We start from the raw sequence: 17,065 nt of genomic DNA on the forward strand, positions 1-17,065 counted from the left end.
CAGACTATATTTACAATGAAAACCTGCCTCCTCTCCCCACCCCCACCACACTCAGGTACACTGTATTGATTTCCAAACAGATTAACGAGTGAACTTTTTGAGCATACCCTTTCTAGAATTTGTTTGTCTTTTTGCTTTTTTGTTCTTAAACATTTATTCATTTTTATTTTATGGGCATTGGTGTTTTGACTCCATGTATGTTTGTGTGAGGATATCGGATTCCCTGGAACTAGAGTTAACAGACAGTTGGGAGCTGACACGTGGGTGCTGGGAGTTGAACCTGGAACCTCTGCAAGAGCAGCCAGCTCTCCTAACCGTGGAGCCAGCTCTGCAACCCCTGGTCACTTTGCTTTTAATCCCACATGGAGTCCTTACCTGCTATGTGCCTTCTATGGGCCCCGTGTCTGGTAAGGGGAGGTGGATGAGAGAGAGTTGAGCCTAAGGCCCCCACTCACGGTAGGCAAGCATTCTTCCACCGACCTACACTGCCAGCCCTCTTTTCACTTTTTATTTTGAGATAGGGTTTTTTTTTTTTTTTTTTTTTTTTTTTTTTTTTTTTTTTCGAGCTGGGGACCGAACCCAGGGCCTTGCGCTTCCTAGGCAAGCGCTCTACCACTGAGCTAAATCCCCAACCCCGAGATAGGGTTTTGATAAATTAACCGGACCAGCCTTGAACTCACTCTGTTCAGGCAGGCCTTTTAACCAGGATCCTCCTGCCTCAGCCTCTCAAGTAGCCTGAGTTACAGTCCTGCTTCCTCGAGCCTGGCTGATTCTGCTTCTTGTAAGGTATCCCACTACTGTCTGAGAACACTTTCTTTATTCCACCCAAGCCTGTGAGACTGGTGCTGTTGGCACCGTGGGTTCCCACACTGGGCAGATCAAAGGAGCCTCATTTTCTTTTCCTTTGTCTCCTCTCCTCTCCTCTCCTCCTCTCCCTCTCCTCTCCTCTCCTCTCCTCTCCTCTCCTCTCCTCTCTCTCCTCTCCTCTCCTCTCCTCCCCTCCCCCCCACCCCTAAGGTCTTATGTAGCCCAGACTGGCCTCAAACCACACAGAATACTCCTGAATGCCTGATCCTCCACCTCCCAAGTGCCGGGATCACATGCATGGGCTAACACATTTGGCTGACATCACATTTTCCTGGTTCATATTGAGCCACTTAGAGCCAGTGAAACTCACTTATCGGAAACACATGCTCCTTTTTCCTAAGAGGAGATAAAGCTTAATGATGAAATATCCCCCCAGGCTCATATGTTGAATACTTGGTCCCTAGCACGTGACACTATTTTAGGAGGTTCTGGAAACCTGAAGAGGAGAACCCTACCCCAAAGAAGTGAGCCATTCCTTTGGTGGGAGTGGGGTGCTTTCCCCAAGCATCCATAAACAGAACTCTCTGAATCTAGGAGCCCAAACAAGTCCGTCCTCCTTGGAGATGCTGTCTCCGGTGTTTGGGTCACTGTGATGAAATAGTACTTAACACAGAAACCATCTTGCTTTGAGAGAGAAGGCAGAACCGAGAAGGTGGGACTTGGAGCTTTCTCGACCCATTGATCAAGCAACACCTGAAGGTGGACCTGCTCCTGGGATTTCCGCCCTGTCAATCAGTGAGTGTTTTCCCTTTAACCTGTTTGGATTGGGTCTTCTGTTGCTTGAAGTCACAAGATCCCTCCCTGGTTTTCTGTCTCTAATGTCCACATACTCCTACATGAGGGAGCCCCTCAGTCAACTTGGGGTCCCCAGTGTTGATTTTATGCTCTGTCTCCTCTTCATCTGTGGAAGATGAGTGCTGCACACACATCTTGCCGAAGAGAAAGAAACTGTTTTGAAATAGTCTGAGCTCTAGTCTCCTCTGTGCCTCCAAATAGACGTGCCACATATGTTCCTGGGGTTCCAGCAGGCACTCAAGAGCTGTCAACTGGCTTCCATCCTGAAACCCAGACAGTTCTGCAGGGGAGCAAAGACAGCCTCAGGCAGAACCATGGAGCCTGGAGAGCTAGGCCAAGAGGACCAGAACCCATCCTGCCTCTGGAAACAGAAATCTAGCAACAGTGAACCCAGCTGTCAAGGTAAGGAGGTGGTCAAAGGTCTAGACCCAGGAGTCAGCTAGATCTGGGTCCCGTCTCCCTGATACTCATAAGCTGTGTGCTGGGGCATATTCCTAAGTCTCTGAAACCTCGGTTTTCTCCTCTGTCAACCGGGAACAGGGCCCATTTCATAAGTACCTTGTGGGGACTGAATGTAGGTTTTACTGAGGATTCCCACTGTTGTGATAAAATACCATGAATAAAAGCAGCTTGGGGAGGAAAGGGTTTATTTTAGCTTATGACCTGTAGCCCATCATCCAAGGAAGTCAGGGTAGGAACCTAGAGGCAGGAACTGAAACAGAGGAGGAGGGTAGAGAGAATTTTGTAATTTTGGTTTCTTTTAAAAAAATATTATAAGAATATCATGAACAACAATGCCAACCAACCCGAGCTTCTAGGGACTAAGCCACTACCCAAAGACTATACATGGACTGGCCCTGGGCTCCAACCTCATAGGTAGCAATGAATAGCCTAGTAAGAGCACCAGTGGAAGGGGAAGCCCTTGGTCCTGCCAAGACTGAACCCCCAGTGAATGTGATTGTTGGAGGGAGGGCGGTAATGGGGGGAGGATGGGGAGGGGAACACCCATAGAGAAGGGGAGAGGAAGGGTTAGGGGGATGTTGGCCTGGAAACCGAGAAGGGGAATAACAATCAAAATGTAAATACGAAATACCCAAGTTAATAAAGATAAAAAAAAAAAAATGCTGGGCAGTGGTGGCACAGACCTTTTATCCCAGCACTCGGGGAGACGGAGACAGGTGGATCTCTGAGTTTAAGGCTAGAGGGACAGCCTGAGTTACAGTGAGAAGCAGTCTCAAACCAACCAAACAACCAAACAACCAAACAAACAAACAAGAAGTGTTAAAAGGTCAGTGTGTTGGAGCAGGCCTTTAATCCGGGCACTGAGGTGGAGTGTGGCTTGGTACTCTTCCAGTAAGAAACTGGGAAGGGGAATAACAATCGAAATGTAAATAAGAAATACCCAAGTTAATAAAGATGGAAAAAAAAAAGAATGTGTTTTCATTTTAATTCCAGGTGTGGGATATGGGGCTGCTTCAGATTGTCAGTAGCAGCTGATTATGACTTGTCTTGTGCTCCAGCAGGAGTGTGATTTTCCCAGCTGCAGATAGCTTCTGCAAGTGGAGGAAGTTTGGAATTCTGGGAACTTTTCAGAAGGTATATAAAAGCTAGAGCCCTGGGTTGGGGATTTAGCTCAGTGGTAGAGCGCTTGCCTAGCAAGCACAAGGCCCTGGGTTCGGTTCCCTGTTGGGGGGGGTTGGGGGGGAGTTAGAGCCCTGAGGATAGTAGAGTAGGGGTGTGTGTGTGTGTGTGTGTGTCTGTCTGTCTGTCTGTCTGTGTCTCTCTGTCTGTGTGTCTGTGTGTGTGTCTGGTCACAGTTTTTTTTGTTTTTGTTTTTTTGTTTTTTTTGGAGTTGGGGACCGAACCCAAGGCCTTGTGCTTGCTAGGCAAGCGCTCTACCATTGAGCTAAATCCCCAACCCCTTGGTCACAGTTTTTTAAGCGGCCATGTGCAAAGAAGAAACAAAAAGAAATTAACTATCCTGACAGTGGAATTCAAACTTGCCCCATGGAGCTCAACTCCCCTAATCATCAGGAAATGGTCTAGCAATAATGTTGCCTCCTTTCTGATCCTGGCTTTATTCATGGGTCTCTTTCCTTTCCTCTCTACCTTTTTTCCCCTCTTATCTGGTGTTAGGGGGTTGAAAGGGTGGAAGAAAGAAGAACCCACAAAGTAGCCAAAGCCAGCGACCAAGGAGTTCTGCTTCCAGGCTTGCTCTTTGGGATTTGCTGTTTGCTTCCTTAACCAGTCCAGGTTTGGTTCTCAGCACCCACATGATGACTCACAACCACCTCTCACTCTGGTTTCTGACAGCCTCTTCTGCTGTTCTATGGCCCTTACATACTTGCAGGAAAAACATGTACAGTTTTAAAAAGCTGCATGCAGCTGCATCAAAGCTGTGGGGGTGGGGCAGCAGGAACTTTCTGGGCTTGCTTACTGCCAGCCTAGCTCCAGGTTCATTACGAGAACCTGTCTCAGGCTGTCGAGATGGTTCAGTGGTTAAGAGCACTGACTGCTCTTCCAGAGGTCCTGAGTTCAAATCCCAGCAACCACATGGTGGCTCACAATCATCTCTAATGGGATCTGATGCCCTCTTCTGGTGTGTCTGAAGACAGCTACAGCATACTTATATTTAATAAATAAATCTTTTTTTTTTTTTTTTTTTTTTTAAAGAGAGAACCTGTCTCAAGGGAATAACATAGGGAATAACAGTGCAGGATACCAGCATTGGTCTTTGTATGTATGCACAGGTACAAGCAAGCCATTGCACATGCACATGTGTATAAACATCGGACAGACGAACAGATGGACAGACGGACAGACACACACACACACACAGAGTTCCAGTGAGAAAGGCTCCCAAAGGCTCATATTTTTGAATACTTGGTCTTCAATGATGGCATGTGGGGGGTGAGTTTGAGGTTTCAAAAGACTCGATACCAGTTGGGTGGCGGTGGTGGTGCACACCTTTAATCCCAGCACTTGGGAGACAGAGACAGGCAGATCTTTGTGGGTTTGAGGTCAGCCTGTTCTACAGAGTCTTCTAGGACAGCCAGGGCTACACAGAGAAACCCTATCTCAAAACAAACAAGCAAGCAAGGGAGAAACTCCCTTCCCAAACAAAGCCAACAGATGCAAGCCCTTGGAGCCAGCACTCTCTAGCTGCTGCTTGAGCTGTGAGCTCTCTCCTGCCGATCCTGTTGCCGTCTAAGCCTTTGCTCCAGCGTCATGGACTTGAACCCTTTGGAACTATAAACCCAATTAAACACTTTCTTTTATAAGTTGTCTTGGTCATGGTGTTTTATTATAGTAATACAAAGTTAGCTGACACAGGCACACAAATGCTCTCACAAATAAAATGAACAGCCTACTCCTTAAGTGGAACTGGCTAGAAAATTTAGGCAGAAAGCAATCACTCTGTGTAGGAAGCCATGAGCCACCTTCTGAGCCTTTGCTAGCTCCCCTGTGAAATGGGCACATGGAGATCCACCTGTAAGACTTGTGGGTGATACATTGAGTGCACAGAGGCATCTGCTTGCTACGTTGCTGGAAGTGCAGTAAGAGATGAGGAAATCTTACCCTGGGCTGGCTCTGCAAATGACAGCTTGCAACTGGGTTACCAGGGGTGAGCCTGCTCTAATTTTATTATGGACAAAGTTGGTGTGTGCTACTTAGATGGGGATTTTATTTATGGCGAGAGAAGAGGAAGAAGAAACAGAAAAGAGGAAGAAAGGATCCTGGGAAATCTGCATTGCTGTGGAGGAAGAAGACGTAGAGTGACCTTGCCTTGGGGTCTGTAAGCAGGGACTGCTGCTCTCTGGGAGTTGTTTGAGAACTAGCTGCCACGAGTTTGAGAAGAGCTGAGTTCTAGCCAGCATCCTTGAGGGCCTCAGAAATTCCATTTAGTTCTAGCTGAGAGAGACATTTTCCTAATTGTTCTGTATTGCCACGACAAAATGCTCAAGGCTGGGTACTTTTTAAAGAAAAGAGGTTTGCCACTTATGACATCCCAGCAACTCAGGAGGCACAGAAAGGAGGGTTGCTACACATACCAAGCTAGTCTGGTTTACAGAGAGTTCCAGGCATGTAGCAAGACTGTCGCAACCTGACTGATGGAGGGCTCCACAGACAAAGCTCCAAGAAAGAAGCACTAACAGGAGGGAGAGATTTCATCGCATGACAAGAAGTCAGAACACAGTGAGGAGGCTGGTCTAGCTTCCACCTTCTTTTTGACACAGTCTCACTGTGTAGCCCTTGCTGGCCTGGAACTTGCTGTGCAAACCAGGCTATCCTTGAACTCACAGAGATCCCCCTGCTCTGTCACTTGAATGTTGGTGTGAGCCACCATGCTTGCTAGCTCTTTATAAACATAACAAAAAAGCCTTACCTTAAACAATCCAATTATTTATTTATTTATCTCTGTCTATCTATCTATCTATCTATCGATAGATAGATAGACAGACAGACAGACAGATAGAATTTCTCTGTGTATCCTTGGCTGTTCTGGAACTCTGTAGACCAGGATGGCCTTGAACTCACAGTCTGCTTCTGTCACTGAGTGCTGAGATTAAAGGCCTAAGGCACCAATGCCAGGATCTTCCTTGTTTTTAGGGACAGGATCTCTTATAAAACTTGTAGCGAGCTCTCTATACAAGAGCTCGCTGCCCAGCAAGCTCCTGTCCTTTATTCTCCGCTTGTCATATGTGCACACACACACACCAATACACAGACACACACACAGACACACAGACCACACACACACAGACACACACACACAATAGTAAAATTAAAAGCGATGATTCTTTCTTTACTTAACCCCCTCTCCCTCTACCACTGAGCTATGCCCCCACCTTAGTATTTCTCTGCTTTGGGATGGCAGTGCATCTGTCCCCATGCATAGGTGGAGGGGATGGATATAGCCACAGTTTGCAGTTGGGAATCTCCCATCCAGCAGCACTACTCAAGTGCCAAAGTTCCAGGGATTTGCTGTTGAAAAAGTCTGGAGTCCCTCTCACCCCCCATCTCAAGGTGGTGTTTATGTGGATGGCTGAGGCTCTCCTGTGACTTATCAGCAATGGGAGATATCTGCTTCTCTTTTTTGGAATCGGAGTATAGTGCTTCATCCTGACCATTGGTGTCCAACTTCTAGATCCGATTTCTAGAATTCTCCATTCTATAGAAGATTCCCAGCATGGAGTTCAAGTAGTTCTGGGGTCCTGCTGACACGCCTGTTTAGGAGGGGCTGGGGACAGAAGGCTTTCAAAGAACATCAGAAGACTGAGGGAGCCCAGAATCCTTCAGAAATCAGTCCTTGGGAGCCGGGGTATCTCAGGTCTCAGGGGCCTTTAGGAACACGAGCCCTGTCCTTTGTAAAGCCATAGGCTGATACACAGCAGGATGTAATTAATATCATGGAGACTCTTGAAAGACATCCTACTGCTCTAATGAAAAATGAAAACCCATTGGGCCCAGTGCCCAGAGCCTGCAGACTCGGCCAGTCCAGAAGTCTCCAGCAGAGGGTGCTCACATGGACCGGAGGGCCTGCTCCTCTTCGTGCCAAGCAAAGCCGACATTGCCAGTCACCCCATGGCTGGAGAAAGCAGCCCTACTTTCAATCAGCCAGAGCAGGGCATCGTATATGGCAGAGACCTACTGCCTCACAGTGTGAGTTGTTCAGAGGAGAGGCCTGGAAACGTGGGCATGCCCAAAGGACGGGCGGTTTGGGTACAGGGAGCACGGACTTCAGCTAATTTCCTCTGACCACTGACTATTTGTATCCTTCTGACTGGGCTGAGGATATGGGTCCAGCCAGTCCTTCCTCTGCAGGAAAACACCACTGGGCGTCCCCGATTATGCTCAGGGAGCTGCAGTGGCCCTCACATGACTGGTGTGAAGGCCTCCACTCGGTTCCAGTGCTTGCCACAAGCTGTGCAATGTGTCTCCATCTTGGCTACTGCAAATAAAATAGCCTTCTGCGTTCTAAGGGATGCTGCTTGGAGGGCTGAAGGGGAGAACGCAGGTGATCACACACTGACCAGATACCGGGCACGCGACAGGGTTTTACCCCCTCCCCCTCACCACTCGGGCCTTGAATCTGATATTTGGTAAAGGATGATCTCAAAGTCCAGATCCTTCTGTCTCTACTTCCCAAGTCCCAAGTACTTGGTTTACAGACCATGGGTGTGTGTGTGTGTGCGTGCACCTGTGAGTTAGATATGAATTATAATTTATGTGTGTGGGTGTTTTGCCTGCTTGTTTGTGTACCATGTGAATGCTTGGTACCTGTGGAGGTCAGAAGAGGGCATCAGAGTCTCTCTGGAACTGGAATTGGAAGGTTGTGAGCTGTCTGTAGGCGTTTGGGATTGTCCTCTGGAAGAGCAGCCAGTACTCTTGACCACTGAACCTTCTCTGCATCCGGATTCTTTAATACACATTCACAGCTATGCATTTTTTGTTTGTTTGTTTTGTTTTTACTAATCACAAAATATTTTTAATTTCCCTTGTGAGTTCTCCTTTGGCCCCTTGGTTAAGAGCCTGTTGCCTAGGGTCTGGAGAGATGGCCCCCACAGAGGAGCCCAGTTCATTCCTTGTACCCGCTTCAGATGGATCCAGTTGCAGGGGAGCACCCTAACTCTGTCAACATTTTCTTTATAATGTTGTTCTTTACTTCCCCCAGTTGGTGGGTTTGTTTTCCTTCTGCTGTTGGTCTTTGGTTTTCTGCACTGCCATTGGAACAGACATTTTCTTTGATTTCAGTGTGGGGTCTATCCTGGAGAATGTTCTAGATGCCCTTGGGAAGAATGCATATTCTGCTGTTCTGGGGTAGTATCATATATATGTTTATTGGTTAAATCCATCTGGTCTACAGTGTTGACCAGATCCCATATTTCCTTATTGATCTCCTGTCTGGTTGTTCTATTTCTTTCCTCTAAAAAATGTATGCTCTGTATTAAAAGGTGATATGTTCACATGGTTCGGAATTTTAAATCTAAAAGGTCCTTCCATTTCTGATTCCCAACCCCCATTTTTCTTCTGCAGAGACACCTAGTGCTGTTAGTTTCATGGCTGTTCCTGAAGCACTTTAGACAAAATATTCGTTTATTTTCTATGTACTGTGAATGTTTTATGTGTATAGGTGTATTGTTCGCATGAATGTCTGTGCTGCATGCATGCAGTGACCATGAAGGCCAGAAGAGAGCGCTAAATCCCCTGGGACTGGATAGCTGTGAGCTGCCATGCGGGTGCTGGGAATTGAACCTAGATCCTCTGCAAAGGCAGCCAGTGCTTATACCAGCTAAGCCATCCCTCCAGTCCTCCTCCACCCCTCTTTCTCTCTTTCTTTGTTTTTGCATGTGAAACAGGCTTTTAGTTTAGTCTAGACAGACTGAATTTGAGTAGCTCCTGAGTAGCTGGGATTACAAGTGTGCCTCAATGCATCTGAAAATCATACTCTCTCTCTGTCCCTCCCTCCCTCCCTTTTCCCTCTCCGTCCATGTCCCCCTCTTTCCCTCTCTGTCTCTCTCCCTGACTGACTCCTTGTTGTACATCCCTGGCTGACCTCAAACTCTCAAACTAGGTAGGTGAGCTTGCATCAGCCTCTGGAGTGCTGGGTTGTGCTGGTTTCAACATTCATGGCCTCAAAATACATATTTGTAAGCCTTTTCTCAGAGGGGGGTGTGTGTGTGTGTGTGTGTGTGTGTGTGTGTGTGTGTGTGTGTGTAGTGTGCACCTGCTCATGTGGGTGAGTGCGTAGGTCAACATTGGTGTCTTCCTAAACCCTTCTTCACATTGTTTCCTGAGACAGGGTCTCTCATTGTATCTGGAGACCACCATTGGCTAGGCTGACTGGACAACCTCCTATCTGCTGCCCAGAGCTGAGAGTTCTGAGATTGCTGCTATGGACCCCAGTTCCCAAAGGCTCACCCATGCTCCTGAAGCAAACACTGCTCAGCTGAGCTTCACCCAGATCTCCCAGAGGGTTGTTTTTTTTAAAAAAGTTTTCATTATTATTATTATTATTATTATTATTATTAATGTTGAGTACACTGTCACTCTCTTCAGAGACACCAGAAGAGAGCATCAGATCCCATTCCAGATGGTTGTGAGCCACCATGTGTTGCTGGGAACTGAACTCAGCACCTCTGAAGAGCAGTCAGTGCTCTTAAGCACAGAGCAGTCTCTCCAGCCCCCTCCCAGAGGGTTTTATACTTGGAATCTGGAGAAGGTTTGGAGCACTGTTCCCAGTCGGTCTCTGTGATGATCCAGATATTCCAGCATTTGAGAACTTCTGTTCCCATTCCCTCAAGTAGACGAAGACATGGTTCAGGGTGAAGACATTGCACAGGATGGGATACCCAGGGTAGATTTCCGACAGAAGAAAGCCTTCTGAGGGGCTGGAGAGCTGGCTTAGCAACTAAGAGAACTTACTGCTCTTGTGGAAAACCCAAGTTCAGTTCCCAGGACCCACTCTGCCTGGCTCTCAACTGGCTGTAGTTTCAGACTGAGGGAGTCAGACAGCCTCATCTGGCCTTGGATAGCACCCTCTAACATGTGGGTGCATGGACTACAGCGCACACACACACACACACACACACACACACACACACACACTCACTAAATCGTCACAAAAAAGGGTGGAGTGGGCAGTAAAGAAACTTTCTGAGAGACAAAGTCACCAAGAAGAGCTGTGGCCAGGAGAGTATAGGAGCATCCAAACCGGAATTAGGAGCTGACCGCCTATGCCAGACTTGACAGGTTGTTGTGGGACCTTAAGCCCCAGTCACTACCTTCATTGACTCACATTTCCTAGTCCTGAAGAGATTAGGAATCCAAGGAACCCCTTCCCTCGGGCTCTAACACCTGAGCATTCAGGCCTTCTTCCCATAGTCACCCAGGTACATTCCAAATGTTTGGATCCATGAACACCATTCCTTTCCCCCTCCCTCAGATTTGTACTGAGCTGCAAAAAAGGGCCATGGTTCTTAGCTAGGGAGAGCATCTTGCATAGAGGGATTAGCATGTGTGAAAAATATGGCGGAGAAGCAGCCTCAAGGTGGGGAAGTAGCTCAGCGTGCACAGGCCTGTGCACAGTGGTAGTGAGACCAAGGGTTTCAGTTGAATCCACAGTGTCACAAAAATAAATATCAGGAAAAGAAGGAAAGGAAAAAAGAAAAAGAAAATGGGGAGCGGAGAGAGAGGAGAAGTGAAGGAGCTCTATTTGGAGGAATTTGGTTGTAATTGATTCAGCATGAAGAGAGGCCTTGGGGAAGGGATGGGGAAATAGGGACCCAGCTGGGGAGGGAGGAGGGCCCAGGGCTTCCAGAGCTTTATGGGTAAGGTTAAAGAGTGCCCACAATAAACTACAGCTCTCACCTTAAAGGAAATAAGATCCTTTATTCTGGAGCCCCCTTGCGTGACCTTAGCCCAGAGGCACAGATTTAGGTTACCCCAAATTCAAATTTCAACACAGAAGCGATTTAATGAAGTTTTATGGTTTTACAGAACAAAGTCAGAAATCAGGGCAAGTTTAAAATTCATCCGAGAACAGGAGCTGTGAGCTGGGGGAGTTTCTCTCCAGGCCCAGTGTGTGTCCTATGACATCTTAGCTTTTAGGTGGGTGGAAGGCAGTGGCCCACTAAGTCAATGGACTCTAGAAGGTTTCTTCGTAGTCTCAGGATTAGTGCCCTGTGTAGTTCTGACGCAGATGGACAAGGAATGGCTGTTCTGAGGCTGGAACTACCCGGGATAAGGCAGTTGGCCTCCAGACCTGCAACCTTCCAGGCTCCCCACAGGACTGAAGTTCTACCAGTCAGTCTGTGCAGACACAGCTTGTTTTCAGGAGCTTCCGTTCACAGCCTTAGGATCCCATTATTTGTTTTTCTATTTCCTTTTTTAAAAATTTTTTTGTGAAGCTGGGGACGGACCCAGGTCCTCGTTTGTGCTATTCGAGAAACATTTGAGCTATACCACCAACTCTCTCGTTTTAAGAAAGAAAAATTTATTAATACTACTACTACTACTAATTATTGTTATTATTATTATTATTATTATTATTATTATTATTATTTTGAGGCAGGATCTCCCTGTGTAATCCTGGTTGGCCCTGACTTACTGTGTCGAGGTGGTTGGTTCAAACTCACAGAGATTTCTGTCCCTGAGTTCTGGGATGACAGGCCTGTGCCCCTTACCCAGCTATTAGGACTGGCGTTATTAAATGTTCTACTTGGTTTATGTGTGTCTATGTGAATGCATGCAAGGTATACGTGAGTGGCTTTGGGGACCAGAAGTAGGAACTGGATCCCTGGAGTTGGAGTAATAGGCTGCTTTGAGCTGCCTCACATAAGTGCTGGGAACTGAACTCAAGAATGAGCTTTGACCACTGAGCCATGTCCCCAGCACTTATTTTAATATAGGTCTACGTGTGTGTGTGGTATTTGATCCCCTGGAGCTGGGGATACATTTTGCTGTGAACTGCCCAATATGGATGCTAGTAGCTGAACTTGAAGTAAGTGATCTTAACCACTGAGCCATTTCTCCAGCACTCCAACTTTCTTTTAAAAATGATATTTATTTGTTTGTTTGCTATTGAGACAGGGTCTAGGTGTGACTCCCTAGCTGGCTCTGACTTGTAATTATCCTCCTGCCTCTGCTTTCCAAATTCTGGAGTTGTGTGTGAGCCACCACACAGTGCTACTATGTGAGACAATGTCTCTATGTCACCCAGGCTAGCTTTGAACTCATGAATCTCCTGCCTCAGCTTCCTGTGTAGGTGAGATTACAGGTCTCTCTCACTAGACCAAGGAATGTGTAGATTTTAGAGGCCGAGGCATGAGTACTTTTAGAGGCTCAGGAAACATTAAAGTGGACACTGAAGCGACAGGCAAGCCCAACCACAGGAGTCCTTCTGTTGTTGGTCACTTCTGTTTGTTTTTTACACAGTGTCTCATGTAGCCACGGCTTGACCTCAAAACTGTTTTGTAGCAGAGGATGACCTTGAATTTCTAATCTTCCTGCTTTCAACTCCCTAGTGCTGGGATTACAGACATGGACCATGGGCCCAGTTTATAAGATTCTGGGAATCGAACCCAGGGCTTCATGCACGCTAGGCAAACATTTTTTTTTTTTTTTTTCCGGAGCTGGGGACCGAACCCAGGGCCTTGCGCTTGCTAGGCAAGCGCTCTACCACTGAGCTAAATCCCCAACCCCTAGGCAAACATTTTACCTGCACCTCCAGTCCCATTTGTTGTTGTTTTGAGACAAGGCCTCACTTTAGCTTAGGTTGGCCTTGAATTCAGTATGGAGCCCAGGCTGGTCTGGAACATATAACAACACAACTATATTATGAAAATAATTATATATTAGTTGTGATTAAACCATTTAATTCAAAGTATTTTTGGAGTCGATCTCTTTCCTTCCTTCCTTCCTTCCTTCTTTCCTTCCTTCTTTCTTTCTTTCTTTCTTTCTTTCTTTCTTTCTTTTTTCTTTCTTTCTGAGAAGGTTTCAGTCTGTGGCCCAGGCTGGCTTCGAACTTATGATCCTCCTGCTTCCTGTACCTCTCAAATTCTGGATGGAGGAGTACAGGCTATGTACTACTATGTACTATGTACTACTGCTTGGAGTCAATGTTCTTATTATCGCTGAAGCTTGAACTCAGAACATGTGCATGCCAGGTGAGCGAACCACCATGAAACTACATTTTCAGTTCTCTTTTTACTTCTTATTTTTGAGACAGGGTCTCAAAAGGCCCAGGCTGGCCTTGAACTCATTTAGTAGTCCAGTTGGACCTTGAACTTATAATCCTATGCCTCAGCTTCCGCCGGTGTTTTTTGTTTTGTTTTGTGTTACTGTTGTCTGCTTTTAAAGTTGCCAGCATTTTGCTCAGCTTGGCACTAAGCAGCTTGAGGTGTGCCAGGGGCATTGAGTGACAGCTCTAGGGAGCCTTGCTGACTCAGCAGTTTTCTGAGGTCACCATTGTTTCCACCTAAGATCATCCTGCTTCTGTGAGCATTGTATCTCTGTTGAGCCAGTTACTATCTGTCAAGCACCTGATGCCTGCCAGGCATCCTTCACCATCAGAGACACTGCAAGAGGGGCTGGAGAGGGGGCTCCATCCTTAAGAGCATTGCTATTCTTCCAGGTGATCAAGTTTGACACCTCCCGCCCACACCAGGTGACTCACAAGCATCCGAAGGGCACAGTAGTATATGCAGTCCCAGTATCTAGGTGGTGGAGGAGGCAGGAGGATTACAAGATTGAACACACACACACACACACACACACACACACACACACACACACACACACAAAACTAAAAATACATTTTTTAAAAAAGGTACTGCAAGGGGGTGTACTGTCCTTAATGGGTAGGAGGACAGTCATCCATGCCACGTGATGATTTTTACAGACTGAAATCATCTAGCAGTGTCTAGCAGCTGCCACTCAACCTGTGATTCCTGGACCAGCAGCAGTTGAAAGAGATGCTACACAGACAGCCCAGTCGTGAGTCTCACTGGACCGACTGGGTTGAATCTGCACTTCATAAGAACATGACCATTCAACAGCCTTGCGCACATGACCATTTGTGGAACACAACCCTCGTCCCCAAACACCACAATGATCTAACTGGTGTGGCTAAACCCGGGCTGAAAGCAGCTATAGGTTTAAGGGCTTATTTTTAATTAAAATGTTTTTCACGTTTATTTATTTATTTGTATGTGGGCAAGCGGCTTGCGGCAGTCAAAGGAGGGCCTTGGGAGTTGGGTCTCTTATTAGGTTCCAGGGATCCAACTCTGGCCGACAGGCTTGCGAGCAAGAGCTAAGCTAAGTCACCTTGCCACCCTTATTTGTAATTTAAGGATGAACAGCACCTTAAGTCCCAAACAGCTCTGTCTTACTGGATATTCCTTAGGCTAGGGGCCTTCTGAGGACACACGCAGTGTCCGGCTTAGGATGCCCTCTGTTTCCCACAGCCTCCCTGCCCTCCTGCACACGTCTTCCTAGTTGGCATGGGGTCAGCAGGTGGCAGCTTGTGGCAGTGGAGAGCTTGTCTTCATGGAAGGGCAGAGCAGCTGGCCAGGGAGCCTGGGCACAGCTGGAATTCTGAGTGTCTGTGCTGTGTCTACGCCACGCCCGTGCTAAAGAAGAAATCACTCACTGTCACTTCCCTAGGCGATCAGCCACCTCCCTTGTGCCAGACATTTTGAAAACCTGTGATTGGTTCGTGCAATGCTATCTGTACTGGGTAAGACGGGAACCGAGGCTCTGGTGGTGGGGCACCCACCCAGGCTTCTCATGGGTCTGGACTAAGGGTGTGAATTGTGAATTTCAGTTACAGACCTGGAAGGGCCTTCAGCATGTGATTGCCCACCACTGGCCCCTGAAGGATACCCTGGTCCTCAGTCAGGGTTGCTTTCCTGTAAGCCCTGTGTAAGGGCTCACTATGTGTCTGCTTCCTCTGGGGTTCTTCCGGTGTTTTAGTCACTATGGCAAACTATCTGGCTTGAGGAAGGAAGGGTTTATTTTGGCTCACAGCGTGAGGGTATGGTTCACCATGGTAGGGAAGGCATGATGGTAGAACCTTAAAGCAACGGGTCACATTACATCCACAGTCAGGAAGCAGCCCGCTTTCTTGTTTTAATAAAGCTACTGCAGAACCTATGGAAAGGGGTGAGATGGTGCTGCCCACATTAGCGTGGGTCATCCAACCTTAAATAGCCCAGTCTAGCACACCCTTTACGGACAGGTCCAGAGGCTTGTCTCCTAGGCGATTCTGTCAGCTGGCAATCAATATTAACACAGACTATTGACTTTTAGTGTCTTCGTTTGTATTATTTTAGTATAGCCTATCACTCTAATTCATAACATTCCAATTTTTCCTTCCCAAATGGCTTCATTTTTTTCTCACTTATCGTCTCAAACTTAAGACATTTACCTCTGTCTCTGTGTTTATTATTATAATTATTATTATATTGTTAAACCCAGAGTATTAGGGATGGGACTCAGGAATTTAGATGTGGCAGACAAGGGCTCTAGCACTAAGCATTATGCTCAGCCCACAGTTTGTTCTGGACAGGGTGGCAATAAGTTACCTAGACGGGCCTTGAACTTGTGATTCTCCTTTCCCAGCCCCCTGGGTGTTGGAATTTCAAGATTGAGCTTTTGTTTTATTTTGTTGAGGCAGGGTCTCTGTCTATCCCAGGCTAGCCTTGGATTTGCCGTGTAGCCAAGGCTTGAACTCCCAATCCTCCTGTCCCACATGCTGAGACTACAGAGGCGTACCACCACACTTACCTGAGTTCCAGTGTTTTGATAGGATGGGACCTTGTCTGGACTAGACCTCCTATTGGACCAGGCTGGGCAGGAACTAGCATCAGCCCTCCTGCTGGGATTAGGTTTGCACCACCATGCCCAGGTGCTCTGTCTTTTAAAAGCAAACAACTTCACCCAGGTGTGAGCTGCAGCAGTGAGCCCATCCCACCCTCCTCCCTAGCTCCTTGTTGTAGGCCTCTTTTCCGCTCTCCCTGGCCTGCTGGCTTAGGTTTCTCTCTAGCTTAAGCATCCGCAGTTCCTACTTAACTTGTCCCTGTATAGCGTTGCGAATCTTACCATTTACATATGGACACGCATGTGCATGGCATGTTTACATTGCTCCAGTATCAAGTCTGCCAACCTCTTTCTCTTTCTCTGTCCTGGCCAGTTTGTGACTAGGGTTTAGCAAAGACTCTGCTCCAAGATTGTGGAACTATTTATTTCTATTTTCTTCCAAAGCATTCGTGTTCGAACTTTAAAAAGTAAGCTGTAAATTTTTGTTTGCATTTACTTAGCATCGGGTATGAGGTAGGGCTTGACTCTGTCTTCTGGTGTCTTAGAGGCAGTGCCCGTGAAATGCACTGAACTGCCAGTCTCTTCCCCATTGATTCAGAATTCCACCTTTATCACACACCAAATTCTTATACCCTATTGAATCTCTTTCTCAGTTTTCTATTCTGTTCTATTGATCTGTTGGTTTATTCCCCAGTCAATACCACAAAATGACTTTATTTCTTATTAGAAAAGCAATAAAGACTTATTACAGAAAGATCAGAAAATACACAGACACACACAGAACCAAGCACAAAGCACTTGCAATTGCATCCCTGAGATAACCACCATTTTACTGTGGTGTATATCACTCTGGGCCCTTTACTGTAGACCGAGGTGCATAGACAAGTATGTATTCATAAAGCAAAATCAGAACCACACCATATGAATACTTTGGGTAACTTTTTCATTTCGTGATACTTCAAGCCCAGGTCTCCTTGTCAATCAATAGTTTTCTTCTTCCTCCTCCTCTTCCTCCTCTTCTTCCTCCTCCTCCTCCTCCTCCTCCTCCTCCTCTTCCTCCTCTTCTTCTTCTTCTTCTTCT

Source organism: Rattus rattus, chromosome 2, assembly GCF_011064425.1.
Source record: "Rattus rattus isolate New Zealand chromosome 2, Rrattus_CSIRO_v1, whole genome shotgun sequence".
In the NCBI taxonomy this organism is placed as follows: Eukaryota; Metazoa; Chordata; class Mammalia; order Rodentia; family Muridae; genus Rattus; species Rattus rattus.